Source organism: Heterocephalus glaber, unplaced genomic scaffold, assembly GCF_053883595.1.
Source record: "Heterocephalus glaber isolate CG9 unplaced genomic scaffold, H.glaber_assembly_v1.0 deba00000546, whole genome shotgun sequence".
Lineage (NCBI taxonomy): Eukaryota > Metazoa > Chordata > Mammalia > Rodentia > Bathyergidae > Heterocephalus > Heterocephalus glaber.
In genome coordinates, this window is record NW_028258147.1 from 19,034,935 (window position 1) to 19,058,515 (window position 23,581).

The 23,581-nt window shown below is 36.9% G+C and overlaps 1 protein-coding gene across 2 annotated transcripts in view; it reads right to left on the reverse strand.

The window, feature by feature from the left end:
* Met (MET proto-oncogene, receptor tyrosine kinase) overlaps window positions 1-23,581 on the reverse strand; it is a 134,153-nt gene that overhangs the window by 61,669 nt on the left and 48,903 nt on the right. The gene's annotated exons all lie outside the window — the stretch shown is intronic.

The following is a 23,581-nucleotide window of genomic DNA, read 5'->3' on the forward strand; positions in this document are numbered from 1 at the left end:
AGGGGAAAAGAACTTGACATACAGATAAGTGAGGCATATAGGACTCCAGCTAGCCTGGATCAAAAAAAATCTACACATAGGCATATAACAGTTAGGATTCCAGAAATCCAACAGAAGAATAAAATTCTACAAGCAGTGAGAGAAAAAAAACAAATCACATACAAAGGAAAGCCCATCAGAATCACAGCAGACTTCTCAATGCAAACCCTCAAGGCAAGAAGAGCTTGGAGTGATGTATGTCAAGTACTAAAGAAAAACAGCCTCCAACTCAGATTGATGTACCCTGCAAAACTATCTTTCAAAATTGATGGAGAAATAAGATACTTTGATGATAAAGAGCACCTCAGGAACTTCATGAATACCAAACTGGCACCAAAAAATTTTAGACAATACCCTGGGAAAAGACAATGAGGATCACAACCCCAGGAAATCCAGCAGAATGAATCCATTGGGAGTGACAAATTAAATGCAAAGGGGGAGAATCCAACAAAAAGAAAAAGTCATGGCAAGGCTTTTAAAACTTTTGACTTCATCTCCCTAGTGAGTGTATAATTCAATCTTATTATTGTACTGATTAGTATTTTTCTGATTCTAGAGTTGCACACCATTCCTTGTGCTATACTGGCTATTTATCATCTTATGTCTACATTTTAATTGGGTTGTCTATTAATGAGCTCTAAGAATTCTTTATATATTCTGGTCATAGGTTATATGCATTGTAAATATGGTCTGTTTAAGGACTACTTTTCATTTTAATGATGTCATTTAAAGTTCTAAATTTTGATGGAATCTCATTTATCAATTTTTTTCTTTTATACATCATGTTTTTTGTATCCTAGGTAGTTCTTGCCTACCCTGAATTCATAAATATTTTCCCTTACAATTTCTTCTTAAAGTTTTATACTTTTAGGCTTTCTTATTTAGGTTCATAGATCCCTTCAAGTTATTTTCATGTGTGGAAAAAAAGGGTTGAGGTTAATTTTTTATATACGGATACCAGGTGTTCTAGTGCCATTTGCTGAAGACACTATCTCTTAATCGGCTCTTGAATTGAGTTTATATTCTATAAAATGCTAATGTTGAGTAATCTTTCAAAACTCAGTGGACCATATATGTGTGGTTCTATTTCTAGATTCTCTGTTTTATTCAAATGATCTATATGTCTTTCCTTACACCAACACTGCCTTGATTACTGTAGCTTTAGAGAAGTCTTAAAATTGGGTGCTAAACGTCTTCCAACACTGTTTTTGTTTTTGGCTTTTCTGGGTCCTTTGTACTCCTACATAACTTTTAAAATTCAATATCCAATTCTTCATTTATAGCAAGTATACACAGATCTGAATTTTTATATATACCTTGTGTTTTCTAATCCTGCTAAATTCAAGTACAAGTTCTAGGGGCTCCTAGAGATTTCGTAGTATTTTCTCTGTAGATGATCATTTCATCTACATATAAAGATTTTGCTTTTGCCATGCCAATCCTATCCTAGTTGTGTCATTTTATTGCCAGACTATTTTGGTGGGGACTAGGTTTCAAAGTTTAATGGACAGATAAAGAGTAAGCATATCTGCCCTTGTTCCCCACCTTAAGTTTGAGAAAGCATTGTATCTTCTCCATTCATACAAGGCGTTCTCGCTGGAAATATGGAATACATGTCTTTAATGTGTTGAGAAGATTCTGTTCTATTTCTAGTCTCCTGATAGCTTTTACCATGAACAGCTGTAGAATTTGGTGCAATACTTTTTCTCCCACTAGTAACAGGATCATATGGCTTTTTCCTTTCCTCTGTTAAAATGATGACTTTTGGGGGTGGATCTTCCAATGCTGAACCGATACTGCCATCCCTATAACAAAACCACTTTCTACATCCTGCCAGATCTGACTTCCAATAGTTTGTTTTGTTAAACAAATTTCTATCTATGTTCATACTTTTTTCTTCCATTATCTTTATCCAATTTTAGGATTAGCACACTGTTGAGTTCCTAAAATGAGGGGAGAAGTGTTGCTTCTTTTTTCTGCTTTAATTGTCTGATATAATTTATCAGTTAAAATGTTTATGAGCCTGCTGTTGTCATATAGGTAGGTTTTCAAGCTAGTAATGTACGTTCTTTAATAGGTGCTATTCAAATTTTATATTTCCTCCAGAGTTAGTTTCATTAATTTGTCTTCTAAGTTACTTCTTAGAAGTTGTCAAATTTATTTCAAAAAAGATTTTTGTAATATGCGTTCTATATCCTTTTAAATTCTGTAAAATCTGTGGTAATGTCTCCTAGAGCTTAATATTGCAATTTAAAAAATGTATAACTGATATTGTATAACAGGAAGAAAAGGTCTAAAAGAGCAGGGGAATCGGGAGGGGTAGGGGAAGGGAAAAAAGGGAAAGGAAAAAATATGAGAAGAGGAAAAAAATGGAAACAAGGTCTTTCCAAATAGGGAAAAGTGGAGGGGGTGAAGGGAGGGCAAGGGAAGGGGGAAAAAAAATAAGAACCAAGAGACTCATGTAATGGTACAAGATCCCAATGATGAATGTAACTGTATTGTATACCTAAAATGTACCAATAAAGTTAATGGGGGAAAAAAGCTGTGATACATGCTGTTTCCTCTGTCTGGAATGCTCCTTCCACATCTATTCACCTTGTTAACCACTTTCAGGCCTTAGCTCATCACCATTTCATCAGGAGGCCTGTCCTGATGCCAATGCTAAGGGCAAACACTTCTAGTATAGATTTTCATGGTTCCTTTTACCTACACATCATAAGATAGCACAGAATAGTTATAACACAGTCATACCTGCAACTTCACATTTGCCCATCAACTGTAATATATAACTTCTCCTGCATGGATCTGGGTAGTCAGGGACCCTGCTCTTTCACCACTATAATGCAAATAGTAAACTAAATATCAGACATAGAAGATAACTAATAAAAACAAGTAAGTTATAGGTAAACAATAAGTGTGGAGATATGAACCAATGTTATTTGAATTATTCTGGGGGTCAGGAGTGGATAAAGCATTTGTGGGGAACTGAGAAACTGCGAATTTGTAAGTTGGGGCAGATGACAGGGACAGGAGGATGTATTAAGGAAAATTAAGTCTATCTTGGAAGAAAAGGAGAGGAAAAAGTTCATTCTTACACATCTATGTAGCTACAAGTCCAGGAAAGATTGGGAAGTTATCAATTCTCTATTACTGTCCTATTATATTATAATAATCACAAGACTGTCATAGTATGTATCAAACCGTTACCTTTAAATTTTATAAATAAAAATGTTTACCCTTCTGTATAGTGATCTTAATCCTTAAGGTCAACTGTCTATCACACGGAATGCAAAGTTCTTACAACTTAACTTCATGACTGAAAGTCACCTAAAAAATGTTCTAAAGTCACCTAAAATGTTCTAATTCTATATATCAAAGAGTATTTCTTCATTGAAATGGCAATAGGTTAGCAAACTGAGAGTCTCAGAGATGCTAAACTCACTCTTGCAATTAGTAAAATGTTAATAAAATAAAATAGGATAAATTATTAAAATGTTAGTTCTAGACATTTATTTTGATGTATTAATGAATGCTATTTCACTATTTAATTAGAAGCTTTTCTTCTATAGATTACTCTGAGTAGTAGCAGAAAACTGGGATGTACCTGCAACTCAATAGTAATTGATTAATTGATAATTCAGTTTCTATTGGTGATCAATCATCCATTTTGCAGAGATATCCAGAGTCAAGGGAAGCTTACTTAAAGGATCAAAGACTTAATTTTAAATTGGAAGCCACCTCAAGTGTTCTATTACAGAGGTGGCTACTCTTCAGGGCCAGAGTTCTGTGGTTGTTTTGTTCTTTCTCTTGCTAGTGCTTATGCTTTTTCCCTGTTTAAGTATTATCCTGGGAACTCGAAAGCCTCAGACTTGCCCTGGGGTACATACAGTGCCACTTGAAAGATGCTGGGTTCCCTGGGATATAAAAACATTTTGCTGTGTGTGTGTGTAAAGTAGTCTTTGATCACGAACTACTAGCAGCCTATTATCAACAAGAGGACAGGAACTGTCTTACATCTTTTATACTCAGGGCCCTGTAGCGTGCCTTGTATACAGTAGGTACTTAATAACACTTGCTGAAAAACTAATGCATCTGCAAAGCCATCAGAAACCCATGTCCTCCTTGTCTTGTTGTGTGGTCTTCCCTGCTGAATGGGGCAGGGCAGGGGAATGTAGGAGAGATGGCCTTTAAGTGCTCCTCTGTGTCTGCCAACCTGCAGGAACCAGTGGAGCTTCTTTAAATGGTGAGAAAGCAATGCAAACAGGGTTTTTGCCTCTGTGCACCTGCTTCCACACATGGAAAGCATTAAATGTAGAACTCTGCATCCAAATTAGCATAATATTTACACTGTACACTTTAAGGCCTTTCCTTCAGGAAATAACGAGGTCCCTAAATAGTACCTCTTCAAGGACTAATTGGGTTGAGGTATGTCTCTCTTAACCTCCCCCCTCAAAATTCCCCAGAATAGATACATTGCACAATGTTGGAATAGGACCTTGATCTTGAAAAGTTGTGCAATTTGGAGCTAAAAAACAAATACCACATTAGGTTCAAGTGACATTCAAATTTCATGAGCCAGGGGAACCCATGGGAGATATCTGCAGGAGGGATGTGAAGGAACACTGGCTTCCAGGAAACAGGAATATTCCAACATTTGCTGCAGGAAAGGGGTTTCTCCTTGTCTTTGTCTGCTAAAAATCCTGATCAACTCAGCCACTGGGGTCAAGGGGCAGGAACTGGGTTACTGAGTTACATGCCGTCTTTGAGTGTTATTAGTAGAAATTTAGGGCCAGGGATTTAGCTCAGTGGTTCTGCAGCCTGCCTCACAAGCGCAAGGACCTGAGTTTGATCCCTGGTACCAAAACAAAAAAAAAAATAGTAGAACTTTAATAGAGAGCACTCTAAAAGCAAAGCAGTGTGCAAATAAGAGTCTGATCTTTTGTGTCTCTTAAAGACATGAAGGAGAAGTGTCTGCTGCTGATTTGTGCAGGGAAAATGGGATGGCTTAGTTTCAGCACTTTACCATCACTCCTGGGGCCCAGCCGGAAGAACCAATCACTTGTTGCCAGGGGTCTCCCTATTACTTGTGGTTTCTTCAGAGTCATTGTGCCTTAAATTACAACTGAGCATAGCTGGTAGAAAGCAGTTCTGTAGGGCAGTAGCTACCTTGGAAGTCTACAGAGAAGGTTTCACATCAGCAGCAGGAGAGAGCCAGAATAAACCTCTCCCTACAGTAACAAAGGGAAGAATCAAGGAAGAACAAAGGAAAGGAAGGAGGGAGGGCTGGAGGAAATCAGTTTTTATCCTGTACCCACAATGTGTCAGGCACTGAGTTGGGCATTTTTGTATAAATGACTCACAGCAGCCCTGAGAGGTTTTTATCACGGTTAGGGCAGCCAAAGGCTGGGTCACTGGGCCCAGTTCACATTTTCAAGTTCATGAACTTTTGTTACTATTTACTATTCTGGGCAATGTTCTAAGATTGAACAACTATAAAAATAGAAAAGGCTTTTAAGACAGTCTTATACTAGTGGCTAGGGGTGTAGCTCAGTGGCAGAATGCTTGCCTAGTATGCCTAAGGCCCTGAGTTCAGCTCCCAGCACTGCTATGAAAGAAAAACAAAACAACAATAAAGCCAACATCATCTCATATTGGTCCCTTGTGTTAAGGCTGATGCAGAGGATTGAAAGTTTGGGGCCAGCTTAGGCAATTTTGTGATACCCTGTCTCAAAATAAAAAATAAAAACCTTTCCCTACCTCAATTTCTTGACATCCTAGGCAGTTCTGAAACATTCTCAATGGTTTTGTTAGCTCAAAATAATGTTAAATGCCTTTGCATAGTAGATTATGGTTTTCAAAGTAGATGATCACATTTGATTCTCTGAACAAGTCTGTGATTTGGGTTTGTTAGGATCATGGTAATTGTAGAGATGAGGAAACTGAGGTTCGGAATGGTTAGTCAGTAAATATTAAAGTTTCAATCCTAGCTGTTCATTTCAGGTCCTACCTTCTCACACTGCATCATACGTCTCATTTACAGGCTTCTACAGTACAATGGGGCAAACTCACATTCTAGGAATGATATAGGGACCTGATAGAAAAGAATAATCAAGCCTATAGGACAGGATTGTATCTCCCCAGGCAAAGTTGTGATGTGCTGCATGACCTTAGGCAAGTCACTTGATTTCTCTGGGTCTATTTTAATTTACTGATTTAACAACTGATTTGCTCCTAGTGTTTACGATATGTCAGACGCAGTTCTAAGTACTTTACAACTAAAGTAATCACCTAATCTCATAAGAACAAACCTAAAACAAGGGACCCAGTGGTCCCATGGCTGTGGTATAGGGTCACAAATAAACCTAGGCAATCAGACCCCAGGGTCCTCCACCAAACTAGGTCACACATTCCTTATCTGCAAAGAGAGGTGCTGAGCAAACTGATTTCAAAGTTCTCTTCCAACTCTATTGGCTTCCCAAAGCTTCTCCTTTGGAATCACCAAAGGCCAGTCATTCTTTCGATGTTGAGGTTACCAAATGAGTAAACAATCACTGTCCTCCAGTCAGCATGGGCTGCTCCAAGGTCTAAGCAGATTTTGATTCGATTTTGAGTTTTTAAAAAGTATGAGGTTTTCAAGGTCTAGCCTCTTCAAAAATAATTATATGACTCTGAAAACCAGTAGTAAACACCATTTTTTTTTTTTTTTTTTTTTACAAAAAGCATAATATAAACTTGCTTCCTTAACCCAAAGACTTACATATTGTCAGAGTTAATAATAGGAATTACTTTACAATTTTCAAGCCATGATGCAATTAACTTGTATTTAGTTTTTACCTCTTCTTTTTTTTTTTCAGTACTGGGATTGAACCCAAGTCCTTCACACTGAGTTACATTCTGAGCCCTTTATTTTATTTTTTATTTTGGGTCAGCTTCTCACTATGTCACTAAATTGACCAAGTTGGACTCAAACTTTAGATCCTCTGGGCTCAGCCTCCCAGAGTGCTGGAATTACAGGCATATGCCACCATGCTGGGTCTGATATTTTTTGTCTGACTCAGACATACAGCTTTTTTTTTTATAAAAGAAAAAAAGTGCTATATACCTAATATATTTGATTCAAAATGTTTCCCCTAATTAACACTATGATGTATGCAGTGAATATGCAATTACATTTAATTCAGTATAATTAAGAATGTGATATATTTAAAATAGTGATTCTTTTAATTGATCTATAGGACAGATTTAGCTCATTTACAGATAATTAAATCAGTCTTACAGATATATTTTTTAGAAATCCTATCTTGCAAAATTATTGCCAGGTCACTCAGACCAGCTCTCTTCCTTTTTTGATCATGACTAAATTATCAGAGGTATTTTAATACAAATTTTATTCATAATCATACTTCATACAAATCTAGATACATATGGTAATGGTTTTCTTGGGAATGCATATTTCCAAATAGAAAGGCTCTCTCAGCCTAGTGCTATGACACAGCTGACTAAAACTCAACTGTTTTAATTTCAGGAATTTCACTTTATTTCCCTTCATGTCATTTATGTGCTCTCTTTAGGGAGGAGAATGGTGTGGAGCTGACTGTCAGCAGAGGGTAGAGTGCTAAACATCATGTCCAGCTATGTTTCTAGCAGGTATACTTTACCTCCTCTTCGCCCACTTGAACACTGTCAACATAGAAGCCTGGATTCTCTGTACAATGCAGAAGAGTCAGCTTTCAGGAAGAGCAGGCCATTCTCCTTGGAATCTTTAATGCAAGCCCAGGCTATTAATGTGTGATGAGATCCAGCCCTAAGAATCTGACTGCGCTGTTCTGTGCTATGAAGAAGACTTAATCTGATGGGCTCTGTGCAGTTCAAAGGAAGCCACTTTCTGAATTCTGCTTCCATTGACTCCCCTTGGTGATGTAACCCTGCCTATGGCTTCACCTGGAGTTCCTGCAGGACCGCAAAATTGGGGAGCAAGGAGGGAAGGTTGGTTAGTCTTAGGCAGGAACAAAGGGCATCCTCTCTGGCAGCGTGCACAGCCCGGGACAGCCACCAACACAGCAGAACCAGGCATCTGGTCAGCACAGGTGATTCATGAGATGGTGGAAACCATAGTGCTCTGCACTTGCAGCCTTGTGATGATGACTTAATTTCACACTCTTTGGCAGGGGCTGTCCTGAGGACCAGCCCCATCTCCATAACTGCCTGCAGGCTGTCTTTGACTATGCCACTGCTGATATTCAAACTCATTTTTCTTTCCAAATGGATTTCTTTTTCCAGCTTCTTCTTTCGATATGGCATCAACAGACACCTTCTCTCCAAGTTTGAGAGTTCATCCATCTTTGACTCTTCCTTTGCTTTATTGTTCATACGCATACATTGATTATTACACATTTTACTATCAAGTGAAAAGGGAATCTCATCCTTGGTCTCCCACAGCCCAATTTCCTTGATTCCAGAATCTTCTTCCCCAAGCCTACTTTTATAATTTCTTAGGGTAATGGTCCCCACATATCTTTCAGTAGAGCCAATGGTGATCATACTGGGCCAGCAGAGAACAGCAAGGGCTCAGGAATGGCCCTACCTCTGCTGGATGTGTGAAGTCAGAATCTTTAGATCTCTAAAGCTCAGCTCTTCACTTAAGAGTGGAAAGTGGAAAACATATACCTATATAATAGAATTGTTTTGAGGCTCAAGTTAAATGAATCTAGTTCCAGGAACATATTAAATGGTCACTTCATTCATTTAGTCATTCAAAGATATTTATGGAGACCCATAATACGCTGAACAGTGTTCACCTCAAATATACATCTACACTGAACACAGAATGTGACTGAAATGGGCTCTTTGAAAATCAGTTAAGGAGTTTCAAATGAAATCACTCTGGATGTGGTATGGTGCCTCAGTCTAATGACTGTTGACTGTTGTCCTTATTAGAAGAGAGGACACATGAAAAGACACATATGTCTCATGTCCTCATGTTCACGTGAGGATGACAATGGGAATGACACTGCCATTATCTAAGGACATGGCCCAAGATCCCCGAACTGCAAGAGACAAGGAAGGATTCTTCCTCAGAGCCTCTGGAGGGAGCAGGGCCCAGCTGACACCTTGCCTTTGGACTTCTGGCTTCCAGAACTGTCTGAGAATAAACCTCTACTGTCTGAAGCCACTGAATTTTGGTAATTTGCTATGATTTTTTTCTGGGAAACGAATACAGACTCATACCATGTGACAGACTATTCTAGGTGCTAGAAGGAAATGGTCCCAAGCAAACGAACAAAAAAGTAAATTCCTGCTCTTGGCTACTTAAACAGTTATATTGCTATTATTACTGCTGCTGATCTAATGACTCTTCATAATGCCTACAAGGATAAGGTCCAACTTTCTGATTACGTGTCAATAAACTTCAGTTTCTTCATCTGTAAAATGGAAACACTTATACCTATGGAATAGAATTAGGGCCTTTAAGTAATGTCATCTGTGGCTCTCCATAATGTGTGGGCCTGTTATCTACTATTCTTTTCCTATCTTCCTCCCTCCTTCCTTTCTTCCTTTCCTTCCTCCCTCCACCCTTCCTTCCTTCCTTCCCATGCTGGGGATTGAACCTAGGGCCTTGCACACACTAAGCATGTGCTCCAACAGTGAGCTACACCTCAAACCCTACTTTTCATTATTCTCAAAAGCAGGGGTTAGCACATTTAAAAAATTTTTTTAAATTTTTATTAGTACATATTTGTAGTACATAATGATCACATTGATCCTGGGGAGTTAGTACATATACATAACACATCTTAATTCTTTTTCTTCCCCTTCCTCCACCTCTCTTTTTAAAAAGATAGCAAATATATTAATCTTTGAGGGCCACTGGTCCTTGTAGCATATTTTAGTTTGTCTGTACATTAACACATTCCGGCTGGCTTGAACCACTGATGGTACATGCATGACTGTCTCATTGGGTGGCATGGGACAGTCATGCATGCACCATTGGTGGTACAAGCTGCCTCATGGGACAGTCATGCATGTATGGCTCCATCATAAATGTGTTAACCCTCTAAAAATGTAAAAACAGTCCATACTTTACCAAGCTTACTAAATCCTTCTACTATGGCTCATCCTGAAGGTGCTACCAACATAAAAAGACAAGAGACTGACACAAAAATTGCTCATAATGCAAAGTTCAAAGAAACCAGCTTAGAGGTCAGTTCTGTAAACACTGCCCAGGCAGTAAATGCTGTAAGAGGAGGAGAAGGGTAAGATCAATGCGGGCCTCAATAGGTGGAGAAGCCTCATGGCAGGGGTCTTTAGAGAAGCTGGGTTAGTGAAGAGGAAAGGGAAAAACACTTGGAGCAGAATACATTTTATGTGTATATAGGTTTATATACTCATGTGTACAAATACATTTATACATAAATATATAATCACTCTCTTCTCAAGGCAGCACTGGGATTAAAAGACTCAGGATTCTCAAGTGATATGGGATTTGAAGTGTTAAAACTTTTACTTCTTTATCATCATTTCCTAAGGTGAATCAGATGTAAAACAGACCGAGCTCATCTGGTTTCAGTTAGCAACTTTCATACTGTACTTCAATCACAGCCAGGAGTGACAGTGATTCATAAAGAAAATTGTTCCAAGTGAGGCAGATTTTAATGCTGAGTGCAAAGAGGTTTTCTGCCTTTCTCTATTTAGTTAACAGAAACCAAACTTTAATGGACTTACTCATAGAAATATAAGTTCTTCCTGAAGATGGTAAGAGACACGACCTGTTTATATGTTTAACAGTGTCACACCCAATAGAACCAAGCTGATGGAAGTCTTTAAGAGACGGCCAGGAGGGTAAAAGGTGAAACAAGAGCCCTTCAATTGTGTTCAATTGTTTAAGCCTTGACTGTATTCTACCTCACCATTAAACCAACTGCCATTAGCTCTTATCCCTTCTTTCCATCAAATCATTGTGGAGAGACTCTCTTTTTCTTTCTAAACATACTCCCCTTGTCTCTGACCACAACTGCTTATCAGAAACCTCTATCTGTGGGCAAGGTGTTCAAGGTCAAGGCCCTGAGATCTGTACCCAGTCTTCAATTCACGTCACTAACTAGACAAAGCTCAGGAAAGTTTGTGTACCACGCATGTCCTTGAGTGCCATTGTGAGTACAATCCTGAAGCTACTAAAGATAAAGATATTTGCTCCTAACTTCTTTCCTTGGTCTGTATGTCAACTTGAAACCACAGATTGGTGGCTAGTAGTGACATCTGTGGGTTCCAAATGCAAACTTCAAGGGAGGTCATCTCGGTTGGTATTTTGCTTGAGCAATGTCTGAAATAAAGTGTTGCTGTCTGAAGTCTTTCCTATGGAGAGTACCACCCACTCAAAAAGTCTGTGAAAAAGTTTGAGAAAGGCTTGAGGATCAGAGAAGTATTCTTTCTAAAGGCTTTAATTCTGTTTTTTCAATTTCAGCCAAGTACAAAACCCTAGGATTCCTATCTACCTATCCTCCCTACATTTTTTTCTTGTCCTTTCATTTTTCTCCTTCTTTGTTCTTTGATCCATCTTTGTTCCAAAGTGGTGGGTGGAGGACAGTGTGTGTGTGTATGTGTGTGTGTGTGTGTGAGTGTGTAAGGAAGAGGCATAGGTCATAGTAAATGGAATTTCCTACTTTTTAATTCAGTGTAAATTTAAATGTCAGAAACTCAATTCCAGAAATTAGTTTTTAGAGATTTGAGGGAGAGAATGGAAAACATTTATCTAAAATATTTTTGCTAATCAGTATTCTATAACACTATTTGAAATATGAGGCTCTGTTGTAATTATTTACTCATTTGATGAACATATATTTTGTTGAAGCTATTGTATTATATACTGGAGATATGGAGCTACAACCCATGATCTGTATCTTTAAAGGGCTAAGAATGGGAGTGGTGAACATATCACCACTGAGTGTGGTATGGGAAGTGAGTATAGAATGTCCCAGGAATACTCAGCAATGTGCAGAATGTGTGGGTGGGGGAGAAGGGATGAGGGAGAAGCTAGAGAATATTTCCTGTGGAAGGAAATGAGTAGAGTTTTAAAGAATAAGTAGAAAGTGTGAACTTGACAAAATGAGTGTTACAGGGAAGACCTGTAATGAGCACATCAAGGAGTAAGCTCTAGAAGTCAGGGCTGTGAGGGAGACTGATAGGTTCTGGGAGGTACAAGAGTGACAGGATGAGGGTGGGGCAGGTGGCAGCGGTGTCCATGAGCCTCCTTGTACTTGCCGATAGAAACATTTATGTACATCTCTTCCTGGTTTTTGTTCAGTGAGAAAACCTGCTTCACTGATAACTGGGCACTGGCTTGGTGGGATACCTTACACCCTAGAAACTGGGAACACTATAAATCAGGGACTTCTACCCTCTCCCAGAGTTAAACATTTACCAGCATACCACTGGGTTTGAGGGAGGACAGGGACCAGCAGGGCCAAGGTAAGAAAGACTACACCACACTAAGGAAAGTGGAGTTTATTCTGGGGAGGCCTCAAACTATTTTAAGGGATGCAGTTCTGCAAATGGGTTCGCTTTTAGAAAGTTTACTTATTCCAGCAGCACTTTGGAGACAAAGAGATTGGGTGGAGATGAGGCCAGAGGCATAGTGCTTTAAGCTTATCTTCTTGGCATCATTTTTAATGCACTAAAAAAAAACCCCGGTCAGGAATAATAATATCCAATTTTCTGTTTCTGCTTTGTGTTAATGTAGAAGGAAAGAAAAAGTGAAGATTTAAAAACTTTGTATTTACTGTGCATGAAACCAGATTTTATTCTGAAGAAGGAATAACAGAATGAGACTGTGCTAATGAAGAAGGCTGAGACAAACTAAATGATTTCTTGGAAATATTAAACTTCTTGATTAAATAGGTGTAGCTGGTTGCACTAACACCAGCATCTAGATAAGGTGCTTGGGAAAGTCTTAACTAAGGCTGGGGCACAGAATGTCAACATCAGTTAATGAATGAGAGGGGTTGTGTAAACTATTACTTAATCCCAACTGAGGGTTTCCTGAGCCACTGGGGAACTGGCTTGGGACTGATAGACATGAGTAGGTTAGAAGGAAACAGAGCGTTAAACAAACAATAGTTCAGTGTAATTTCTGATTTGCCCATAGTTCAGAGTATAAAATGAAAGCCTGGCTAATAGCAAGAAAGGTAAAACGAAGCTATGCTATCACTGTTAAAATAATTGCCCATCCAGTGCTGGAACAAAGATTTTATTACATACTGGCAGAAAAAAATATAAAAATCTACTGTTTGTTAACTACTTCTTGAAAGTCCAATATAAAGATCATTAAGCAAGGCTCTAGGAATTGTTGTAACAGCTGGTTTCAAGGGTTAAGAGAATGCAAGGAAAGCTGTAATACTCTAATACCGAAATAAGATTTATTTATAAAAATTTAGGTGTTCATTTTCCAAACAGTAAATAATCCTTCTTTTTTCATGAGTTCATCTGAATGCAACTAGATTGTTATCACAAGGGTCATAAGATACCTCATAGTATGTAGTTTATACCATGATCATAGTAGACCCCCATGATAAGTTGGGGGTTTTTGTTCGTTTTTATTTTTATTTTACTTATGTATTTATTTATTTTCATTTTGGTACAGGGGATCGAACTGAGGACCTTGCGCTTGTGAGGCAGGTGGCAGCACCACTGAGCTAAAACTCTGGCCCTTGTTTGTTTGTTTTTAAATGAACTTTGTTTTGTTAGGTGTGGTGAAGCCCTGATATACATTTTTTTCTGTGATCTATAACTGCACTTTACACAATGATCTCTAAATTTTCAATACTGAGGCAGACATGTTTTCCTGTGCAGAATTTATAAAACATAAGTGGGGTTAGGAGAAAACGCATGGGGACAATTATAGTACCATCATGTCATATACCCGGCCTAAAAGTATGTAAGAGATGCTCAGATTTTCAAAAGCATTTGATTCTAAAAAATGTAAAGGTAAAACATATCAAAATTATTGTTACAATTTATCATAATTTTGTAAAGCACACATATATTTTATTTCTCTTTGTACATTTTGACCTTGCAACAATAATTACAAATTTTACATAGTATTGTTAAACTACCAGTTATATCCTCATTTTGTGAATACTAACTAGTATTCTCAGTATTGGGTGAGTAACAGAATTGATTTTGCGTGTTATGTTTCCAGCTCTTCTTGGAGTCAGACTTCTCAAGTAACTCTTCTGAAAATGAGGGTGAGTTTAGTTGACAGTAAAAAATACGGTACTGCTCGTTTTTTTCCACATTTGCTCTAAATAAGCTCAATTTAATTGGTGTTTTTCCAACTAGAAATATTTCTCAATTACTTTTACTAATACATTTAGTGATTCTTGTTTACCATGATGTTGGAGCCACAATAAATTCAAATTTAATGAATCATCAGGTATCTTATATCTTATTATACATTTCTCTTCATTTAATTCAATTCGTTAAGCTTAGGATCAGCTAATTTGACCTCATATTCACCTCTATTATTGCACTTTAGAATATTTTCAGAGTTTTGGACCTTCTTATATAATTGAAAGTATGTAGAAAAAGTCTCAAGTTCCTATTGTCTTTCCTAAGGTTTTGAACACCTCCTACACACACTGTACTCTTATAAACAATGGTTTTGCTCAGGATTCTGGTCACTTTACTGGAAAATAAATAGTCCTTTGCCTGTAATTATAGCCCTTAGGAAGGGGCAAGCCAGTGACCTCTCCTACTTGTAGGCACAGGAGTAAGCTCTGAAGATTAAATGCCTCCTTTTCCTTTGCCAAACACTACTTTTTCCTTGGCCAAATGAAAGTGAATGAAATGAACACGAAAAGGTGAATGTTTCTTTTGATTCATCATATTTTTATCCCTACGTCTCAAATCTTCATGGTCTGTGGAGATAAAAATGTTCTTAATGATCCATTTATAAGAATATTCTCAAATTTTACCAAGACGTTTTATTCTCAGTGATTTAGACAATTTATTTTCTATGTAAATATGCAGATTTCTTTTGAAGGGCAAATTTTTTTTATCAAATAAAATCAACACTATTTTTTGTCTATGATCTACAAAGTATGTGCTTATGTACTAAGAAACATGACAAAAATGTCTGACCATGAGACCTTACTTACATATTTGCATGACTGAAAAAATATATATGTTATATAGATAGATATGAACATGCCTAACATGAAAGAGAAAGGCAAAATGCTTGGCAGCTACAGATGAAGGAACCTGTCTATAAATTACGGCAATATGAAGGTGGCACTTTGTTGGGAGCACACGCCTTGTACATTTGGTAGTGCTTATGAGACCCTCACGAGTCCCTGGAACACCTATCCCTCATCTGACCTCTGAGCCACATGACTCTCATGAGAAAGGAATGGACTAAAACCAGATGCGACTGTGCAGAGTACACCATGCAGATGAGGAGAGACAATGTGACTTGAGAGCACCTCAGCATTACACTCACTTGAATTCTATTAGTCTTTTTACTTTGTATAGATTCAAAAGGGCTTATTTTATGTGTTCTCAGATTTGTGTGATTTTTTTTGTCATAGGATTTACGGGTAATGGGACAATCCCCTCCATATCCAAGAGAAACATAGTCTGACAAATAGAGTCGCCGGTGTTGATACAGGAGAAAAGAAAGGGAGACAAGAATTAACTTGGCCTAACAGAAGAAATATCTATTTTCACAGGACCTGATCAAGGTGATAGGCTATCAGAGGTAGTAGGTGTGAGCATGACCTAAACTATGTTCTTAGTTTCTAGAAACTACACATTATCTTCTTAATAATAGCAATCAATTAAAAGTAGTTTAATAAAGTTAGAAATTGAAGACAAGCAATGTGTAGACACATTGACAACCTTTTTAAAACAGAAAATGTAAAAATTAAATCCTCCAGCATAATACTACTTCTTGTGATTTTTTAAAAAGTGTAAAATAGTATGTTTTAATGGGCATGATCCACTTAAAAAAGCAAAAGTTAAATGAAGCAGTTATTAGACGTAAGTTATGAAATTGGTAAAGCTTTTGGTGTATTAAATATTTGGTATGCATTTACCCATGTACTAAATCCATACTTCTTTTTCTAGAACTTTAAGCTTCATTTAAAAGTTATTTTTCATCTCCTTAACGTGCCCTTTTGTGACTAAACTACCAAATTTAGATATTCCTTCCATTTGTATCCATAGATGTTTCTTTCTTTCACAACATATTTCATAAATTATCATGATGTTTTGTTATTGGTGTGACTGATATATTGTCACCTCCACTAGTCTACCTGCTATATACAGATAGTTGGTTCATCATTGTAATACCAGCAGGGTGAAGCACTCAATAAATAGCTGCTCAATTTCTTGTTGAATCTTTGTTGCATAAATAAATCCTTTCCTCTGTTTCTTGCTGAAAACAATGATTATAAGTATTTAGCCATTTTACGCACAAAATAAGATGGCTAGGCTTCCAGCACTTAGCTTAAACTAATAAGAGGGAAGAACAAGCTCATAAATGTGATTAGCTTAAAATAAATGGAAAATATTGCACATTTTATTGTCAAGATAATTTTTAGAGATATTCATTTTTGCTATTGACTGCCACTGCATTAGTGCTTGTAATCTGCTTAGTGCATTAGCACTAAATACTATTGATTTACTCAGAGCTAACAGAGCAATTTAATCTTTACATTTTCCCCATTTCCTGAGCACCATTTTACCTATAGTTTAGTCAGTAGGCTATTGGCTAGATGACAAGTGTTAATCGCATATTTTAAATTTTAAAATGTCATTAGGAAATTTAATATACAGATATACACTTTTTTGGTAGACACACATTCTAGCTAATCAGTAATAATAATCTACATATTTAGAGATGACATCTCAGCAAATTTAGTTTTCATAAAATTGGCTCTAGAAGAGAGTATTTTACAAATTAAAACAGACATTAATTCACCCCTTTTACCTAGGGCACAGTTTGAAGCATCAACTACCATTTTATTTTATTTTAATTTTTTTGGTACCGGGGATCGAACTTGGGTCCTTGGGTTGCAAGGCAGGTGGCAGAACTACTGAGCTAAATTCCTGGCTCTTCAACTATCGTTTTAATATCTTCTGAATGAGGAACATTTTGGTGATTTACCCAAATAAGACACCTGAAATTGGACATTAGTCTGAATTCACAGTGTACCATTTGGATTTATAGTTATATTATTTATAAGCCATTTTCTCCCATATGTGAACATCAAGAATGGTTAAAACACTCTCTTATCCTATATTATCATGGATTTTTAGACATTTTTCTTTCCTTTTGTTGAAGGACTTGATAATGTTTTTGAAGTATCTATGCACTCTTCACCTGCTCCAACGTTACATTACCCTGGGTCGGGGCTGAAGTATCATAAGCTGAGTCTCTGAGGCAGAGCCTGGTTTTTCGAACAGGAAACCAACATTGCTTAGTCAGTAATTCATATGCAAACGAACATGCCTGGAACATTTTAGTTAGAAAAAATATATAATTAGCAGACTGGAATGAATCCAGGATCCTAGAATTACCACATTCACTATTTAAAAAATAAAAGCAAAGGAGTTTTAATGACTTCAAGAGTAGCTGAGCCTTCGGGTCCACTTCCCTGACAAAGGAGCATTTCATAGGTCTCTTTGAACATTGGCAATATGAGTTATGGCACACATCTGGGCACTTAGTCATCCTGGGCTTTGAGTTAGCACTGCATCAGTATCTGTGCCAATCCATGAACAAGCAACAGCTGAAATTCCTAGTGGGCCTTCTATCCAAATTCTGACAGATCCCCATTTTTCTCCATAGTGTGAGGAGATAAGAATACAGGGTGGATGGGTGCTGATAAGATAGAAGTCTGAAGTAAGGGTGTAGCACCCAAAGTCTGTAATATGCTGAGTAAAAACTACATTATTACTCAAGCAGGTTAATATCCTTATCAAAGAATTGTACATGCTTCCAGAAATCTGTAATGATGTAGCAGGACAAAGAAAATATGTATCAGTCCCATAGCTCAAATTTTTATTAATATTTGGGCTTTTCAAGAGTAGACTTTAGGATTTATTTCTTCTTGCAAGAACCTCTTTATTGTTTGCTCCATCAGTTTCACCAAATGATGAAATCATTTACCAAATGTAGAAATCAATAGCTTAAATAAAACACAGGTTGTAGCACCTACTTTAAAAAACACTAAGAAGAATAAAGATTCTAAAGTACAACTGGCACGTTAACTCTTAATTATCCACACAAGTGAGAGACACTATCAATAACATCATGAATCAGTATAATCCACAGGTCAAGCCTACCTATATTTTTGGAAAGAATTTTGGCTTAACTCTGTTCTCTTGCTTTTAGTTTATAAAAACATTGTGTCTTTTCCTTATCACCTTTCCTGGGGCGAATCTGTGAATGAATCATGTCATAATTTAAGGAGGGTGTTAGCAGAAGGAAGGGAAAAAGGTAAGAGGTACTAATGGCTCATTGTGTAATGTGTTTCCCAATACTCCTAGGGTGTGCTGGGTGATCTCAATGAGTGTTACAAAATCCTGGAAATAAACTACTGTGATCTTAAATTTCTCTTAATTAAGTAATGCAATATGCCACTGTTCATGAGATTCAAATAAATAAGTTAGGAAGCAGAGACTCCCTGATCCTGCAAGAGAATACAGTCTACAGAAGGAAAAGGAACCAAGTGAGAATAAATTTCTTAGATTTACTTTGTAAAGTATATTGTATCCTTATACCTCAAAGACTTTCTTGCAAAATTTTTCTTTGGTAGCAGTTACATTTGGCATATAGCCAAGATGTTTAGTGTTTACATTTGGAAGACTGTCTAGGATCAAGAATGAAGAATCCTCAATAACACTTTTCACATAGGATAACATTCTCTCATTTCTGAGCACAGAAAGCAAAAAAAGAAAACCAACCCTTTGTAATTTGATTTCACATTTTTCATCCTTAATATAAAATACATTCTCTTGAGAGTGCTAGATTGTTTAAATAAGGGATGCCAAACCAGTATGATTACATGGATGCTATGTGTAACACTGACTCCATATTCACAGTTCAAATGGTGCGGGGGATTATAGATATATGGTCTATAAAGAGTTATAAATCTTTGTTTATTTTATTAAATATTATGAGACATGCCCTGAAGATGACAGATCAATAATGGTTCTGTGGTTTCCTGATGGAAGGCTGCAATTATTTTCTTCCATTACAACTTAAATGTAACTCAATTTTATTCATCTATCATCTTTATAATAGTAATAAAGAAACATCACTGTATGTTTATTTTTCTACCTATTCCTATTATTCCTTGTTTGCATCTTGTTTTGATTTTTGTTCTCATTGAAAATTGTTCCAATCATTTTGGTTTTTTCCTTTGATGGCTCTGAACAGTGACCCTTTCACTTTGGCACTGTGAAACGGAGATGGAAAACTACCACCTTAAGCTTCCTTTATTTTGGGAAGCAGTTGGCTACTCTCTGAATTTGAGTATAAACGATATTTAAAAACAAGGAAGCTTGATACAATCTATGAGGCTGAATTTTTCTAAAGCTGCATTACCCCAAATTCTTTTTTTTTTTTTTTTTTGGTACCGGGGATTGAACTCCAGTCCTTGCACTTGCGACGCAGGCAGCGGAACCACTGAGCTAAATCCCCGGCTCTACCCCAAATTCTTTTACTTTTTGGTACCGGGGATCGAACTCGGGTCCTTGTGCTTGTGCAGCAGGCAGCGAAACCACTGAGCTAAATCCCCGGCCCACTACACCAAATTCTTAATGCAAAATATAGTACATAAACATAACGTAGTTGGGATTTTAACTCATGAAAAAAGCAGAACTTAACACCTTCTGTCGGACTACAGTACAAATTTGATTCAATTGTCTTTCTCTCTACCCTCTCCCCCCTTAAACTATCACCAATCCTTACTCCATCATTTAAAAAATATATTAAATCTTAAACGGTATTAATAAATTCAGCTTTATGGAGGTAGGTCACTCATAAAAGCTAGGGAGGAAAGCAAAAGAGCTTTATGAGTAACAGAACCAGAATATTCCTCTTCCATGAACGAATCCAACCATTTGAATTTACCATTCTTTAAACAAGCAGTCTTTACAATAGTAGCTGATATTTATTATGTGCCAAGAACTAAGTTAGGACTTTTTAGAGCTACTATTGCACTTGTGCACAGTTCTGTATGAAGGCAGAAGAGTTCTGCTAGTGTCAATAATGTTTTCATGCCCATTCTGGTAGAAAAGGGTGGGATGCAGAGATCTGAACCCAGATCTCTGACTTTAGTCTCCTTATTAGGCAATGCCGATTCCCAAAGAGCTAAATTTATGGTCATCTTTTTGTGCTAGGTACTTTATATACATTATCCTAAATTTTCACAAAACCCCGTGAAGTAATTACTGTTATCTGCATGTTGCACATGACACCTTGCCTCTGAGAGGTTGAGTAATGCTGCAGGATTCAGAATGCTGGTATGAGCAAAGCCAGAACCGACACCCAGGTGTGTCTAGCACCAAATGTCATGCTTTTCCCCTTCAACTGATCCATCATTGGTCATTTAAATGAATAAAATGTTGGTGAAAATGTTTGCTACAAATTTACTTTCATTCTTTCAAATGCTTATGTAAAGAGCAACACTTTGACAATGGGACTGCAAGAAAAACATTATAATGTATTAACTGTATTTTATTTCAAGAATCCTTTTTTATTTTAACTTTAATTTAAAATCTTTCCAAAATGTACCATTCCACTGCTCTTAGAAAATAATATTATAACTCAGGGAATAGAATCTGTGGTGGTTTGGGAAGTTAAAAAATTTCTCCTAATTAGTATTGATTCTCATTTTGTAGAAGACTGGGCCTATGTGCTCTGATTCTATTTTTTTCTTAGATACGTCATGTTAAAAAAGCCTGTATATTTGATTGTTGGATATTCCAGTTAATTTTAAGCAAATTAACTGAATTTTTAATAGTTTCTCCCCAAATAGAAGGTAAAGGTTTTTTTTCTCCCCAAATTTTGGTCTTTACAAGGTCTACATATTATGGAGCTATTTTTTCAGTTATTCTATTTGAATAATAATGTACTATGCAGAGAATATACATTAGCCCAAAACACTTCAATCAATATTAATTTAGGATATTCAGCCATGAATGGGTAAAAAGGATAATAAATATATTAAAGATGGTAATTATTGTGGGTGGTATAATCTCACAGTTTTCAGCGTTGGAAGTTATTGTAAATAAATCTTTTAAGAATCACTTTCAAAAGTAACATTCTTGATTTTACATTGTGAAAATCAGGAACATATTCTTGTACAATGACTGATATGACCAATAGTACTGGTATTCCAGGAATAGGAACTGGAGGTTCGGGGTGAGTTTCTAGAAACAGCATCACGGGTAGAGACTAAGTTCTGAAGCACAGATAATTTGTGGGTGAAGGTGATGTGTTCTGGGAATTATCAGATGACTCAAAAGAGTGTTTTCAAGAGACCATCAATATGAGAAGATACATATAAAGAGTTATGCAGACATATTTGTGAAATGTGAGGGTAGAAAAAGCAACATCTTATATGATCACTGATAAACAAGTCAGGCCTGACATATCTGCTAGGGCCCTAGAATATAAAAGGCCTTCTTTTCTGGCACTCTCACTGCCTGATCCTGGGTCAGAAACCCAGTTTGCACATGGCAGGGAGCTCAAAGAGGGCCAGAAAACCCCTCTAGTGGATATTCTCACACACTGAGGACAGGGTAGGAGCTTGCATGCATATGTACTCCACAGCATTCTGAAGCTTGTCCACAGACCACACAAGAGTCCCTCCAAATATGCATGAGAGATGTTACTAACAAAATATGCCCGTCTAGTCACCAAAATAAAAACTCAGTTCCAGAAAATTATTATGAGGGTCATCTGGTATTGAGCCAAGTTAATCTGCCAAGACAAAATGTAACCATCTTATTGTTGCGACTTTCTAAACAGGTTCAATCTTGTAAATCATTTTATTTTTGTGTGATGAATGGCTCTTGTTGCCTTCATTTTAAGATAGAGCTGGAAAATTATTACATGCTGATTATTGGATCACTAAGGTCTTTCTGTGGACTGGCTATATATAAAAAAAGAGAGAAGTGTGTAGTCTTGATCTCAGAAAAATTTTGATCTTTAGCAACCAAAGAAGATAAATGGGCAAATAAATAAAGGAGGTTTGAAGGTATTTGTTTTCATGGAATTTGGCCAGTGCAAAAGTTGGCTTTCCTTAGACTCTGTTGGCAAGTTCCATCTTGTTTCCCACAAGAATTTTTGTGATGGAAGTGATAATGGTTTCAGGTGTGGTCAGTGCATTTTGGGCATTCCTGATAGAACACTAAAAATGTCAAAGGGGTAGGGTAAAGTTCAGATAGAGTTTGAGAATTTCTAGACTCGGTAAGTACTTTTACATATGGGGCTGAAATGTAAAAAAATCAAATAATGAGATAAGATATCAATCTGTCCTGTGAAGTCAAGTCTTTTAATTAACAACAACAAATTTAAATAGCAACATCATGTTCTCCAGAAACCTTGGAGGAACCCCTAATAGGCTCTTTTAAAACTTGTATTTCTGAAGCCACTGACTGGATGCAAGAAAAGTGTTTTCTCAGAAACACTATTATTATTATATATTTTCATTTCCTAATCCTAAATTTCTAAAATCTCATTTCCTTTTATTCTTTTGTATTTTCTAGTAAAGGAAAGGGACAGCCTCATGAGGAAATCCATCCCTCCTTACAGAGTATGTAGAGTGTATTAGACAAATGCAGGGAAAATAAGTCTTAATTGGTATATATGTATATGTATGTTTTGAATGTTCTAAACTTGGGAGGGGAAAGGAGGGAAATTCTGTCTTTAGTTCACCAAACTCTGAACTGATTTTCTTAGGTGTATTTTCCTAAACTTCATAAAAAAAGCTAAACAGAGAGAGAGTTTCCATCTAGGGAAGTATCCTTGACATTGCAACAAAAGTCAACCAAGTGCTTCTGAGTTCATATGTTCTTGGTACCCTTTAGCAGAATTACATACTTTCTCTAATCAAGGATATTTAATGTTCTTCCTGCTTACAATTATAACCTTTCTTTCTTGGATTCAAAACTCCTAGGGCACATGAGACATACATATCCAAAGTTAAACTGTCTTTAGAAAAGCTATATTATTTGCTCAGTTATGATCTATAGTGGTCATTACGTTAGGAGATGTGGCCAGACCTACACATGCAAGTTTGGTTCACTGCAAGAATGCCCATGGCCACAATGGACTCCCAGACTGGTGTTCCTCCTCCTGCACTAAGTGACCAAAATGACTAGCAGGAAAAATCCTCTGGGTATACATCGCAGATTTTACTATATTTAAATCATAGCACAACGAATTTCCCTAACATTTCTTTTGAAAATATTTCATATAAGAAAAAATAATCATCAATAAAAAGCATTACAGTCATGCAAAACCAAATTATAA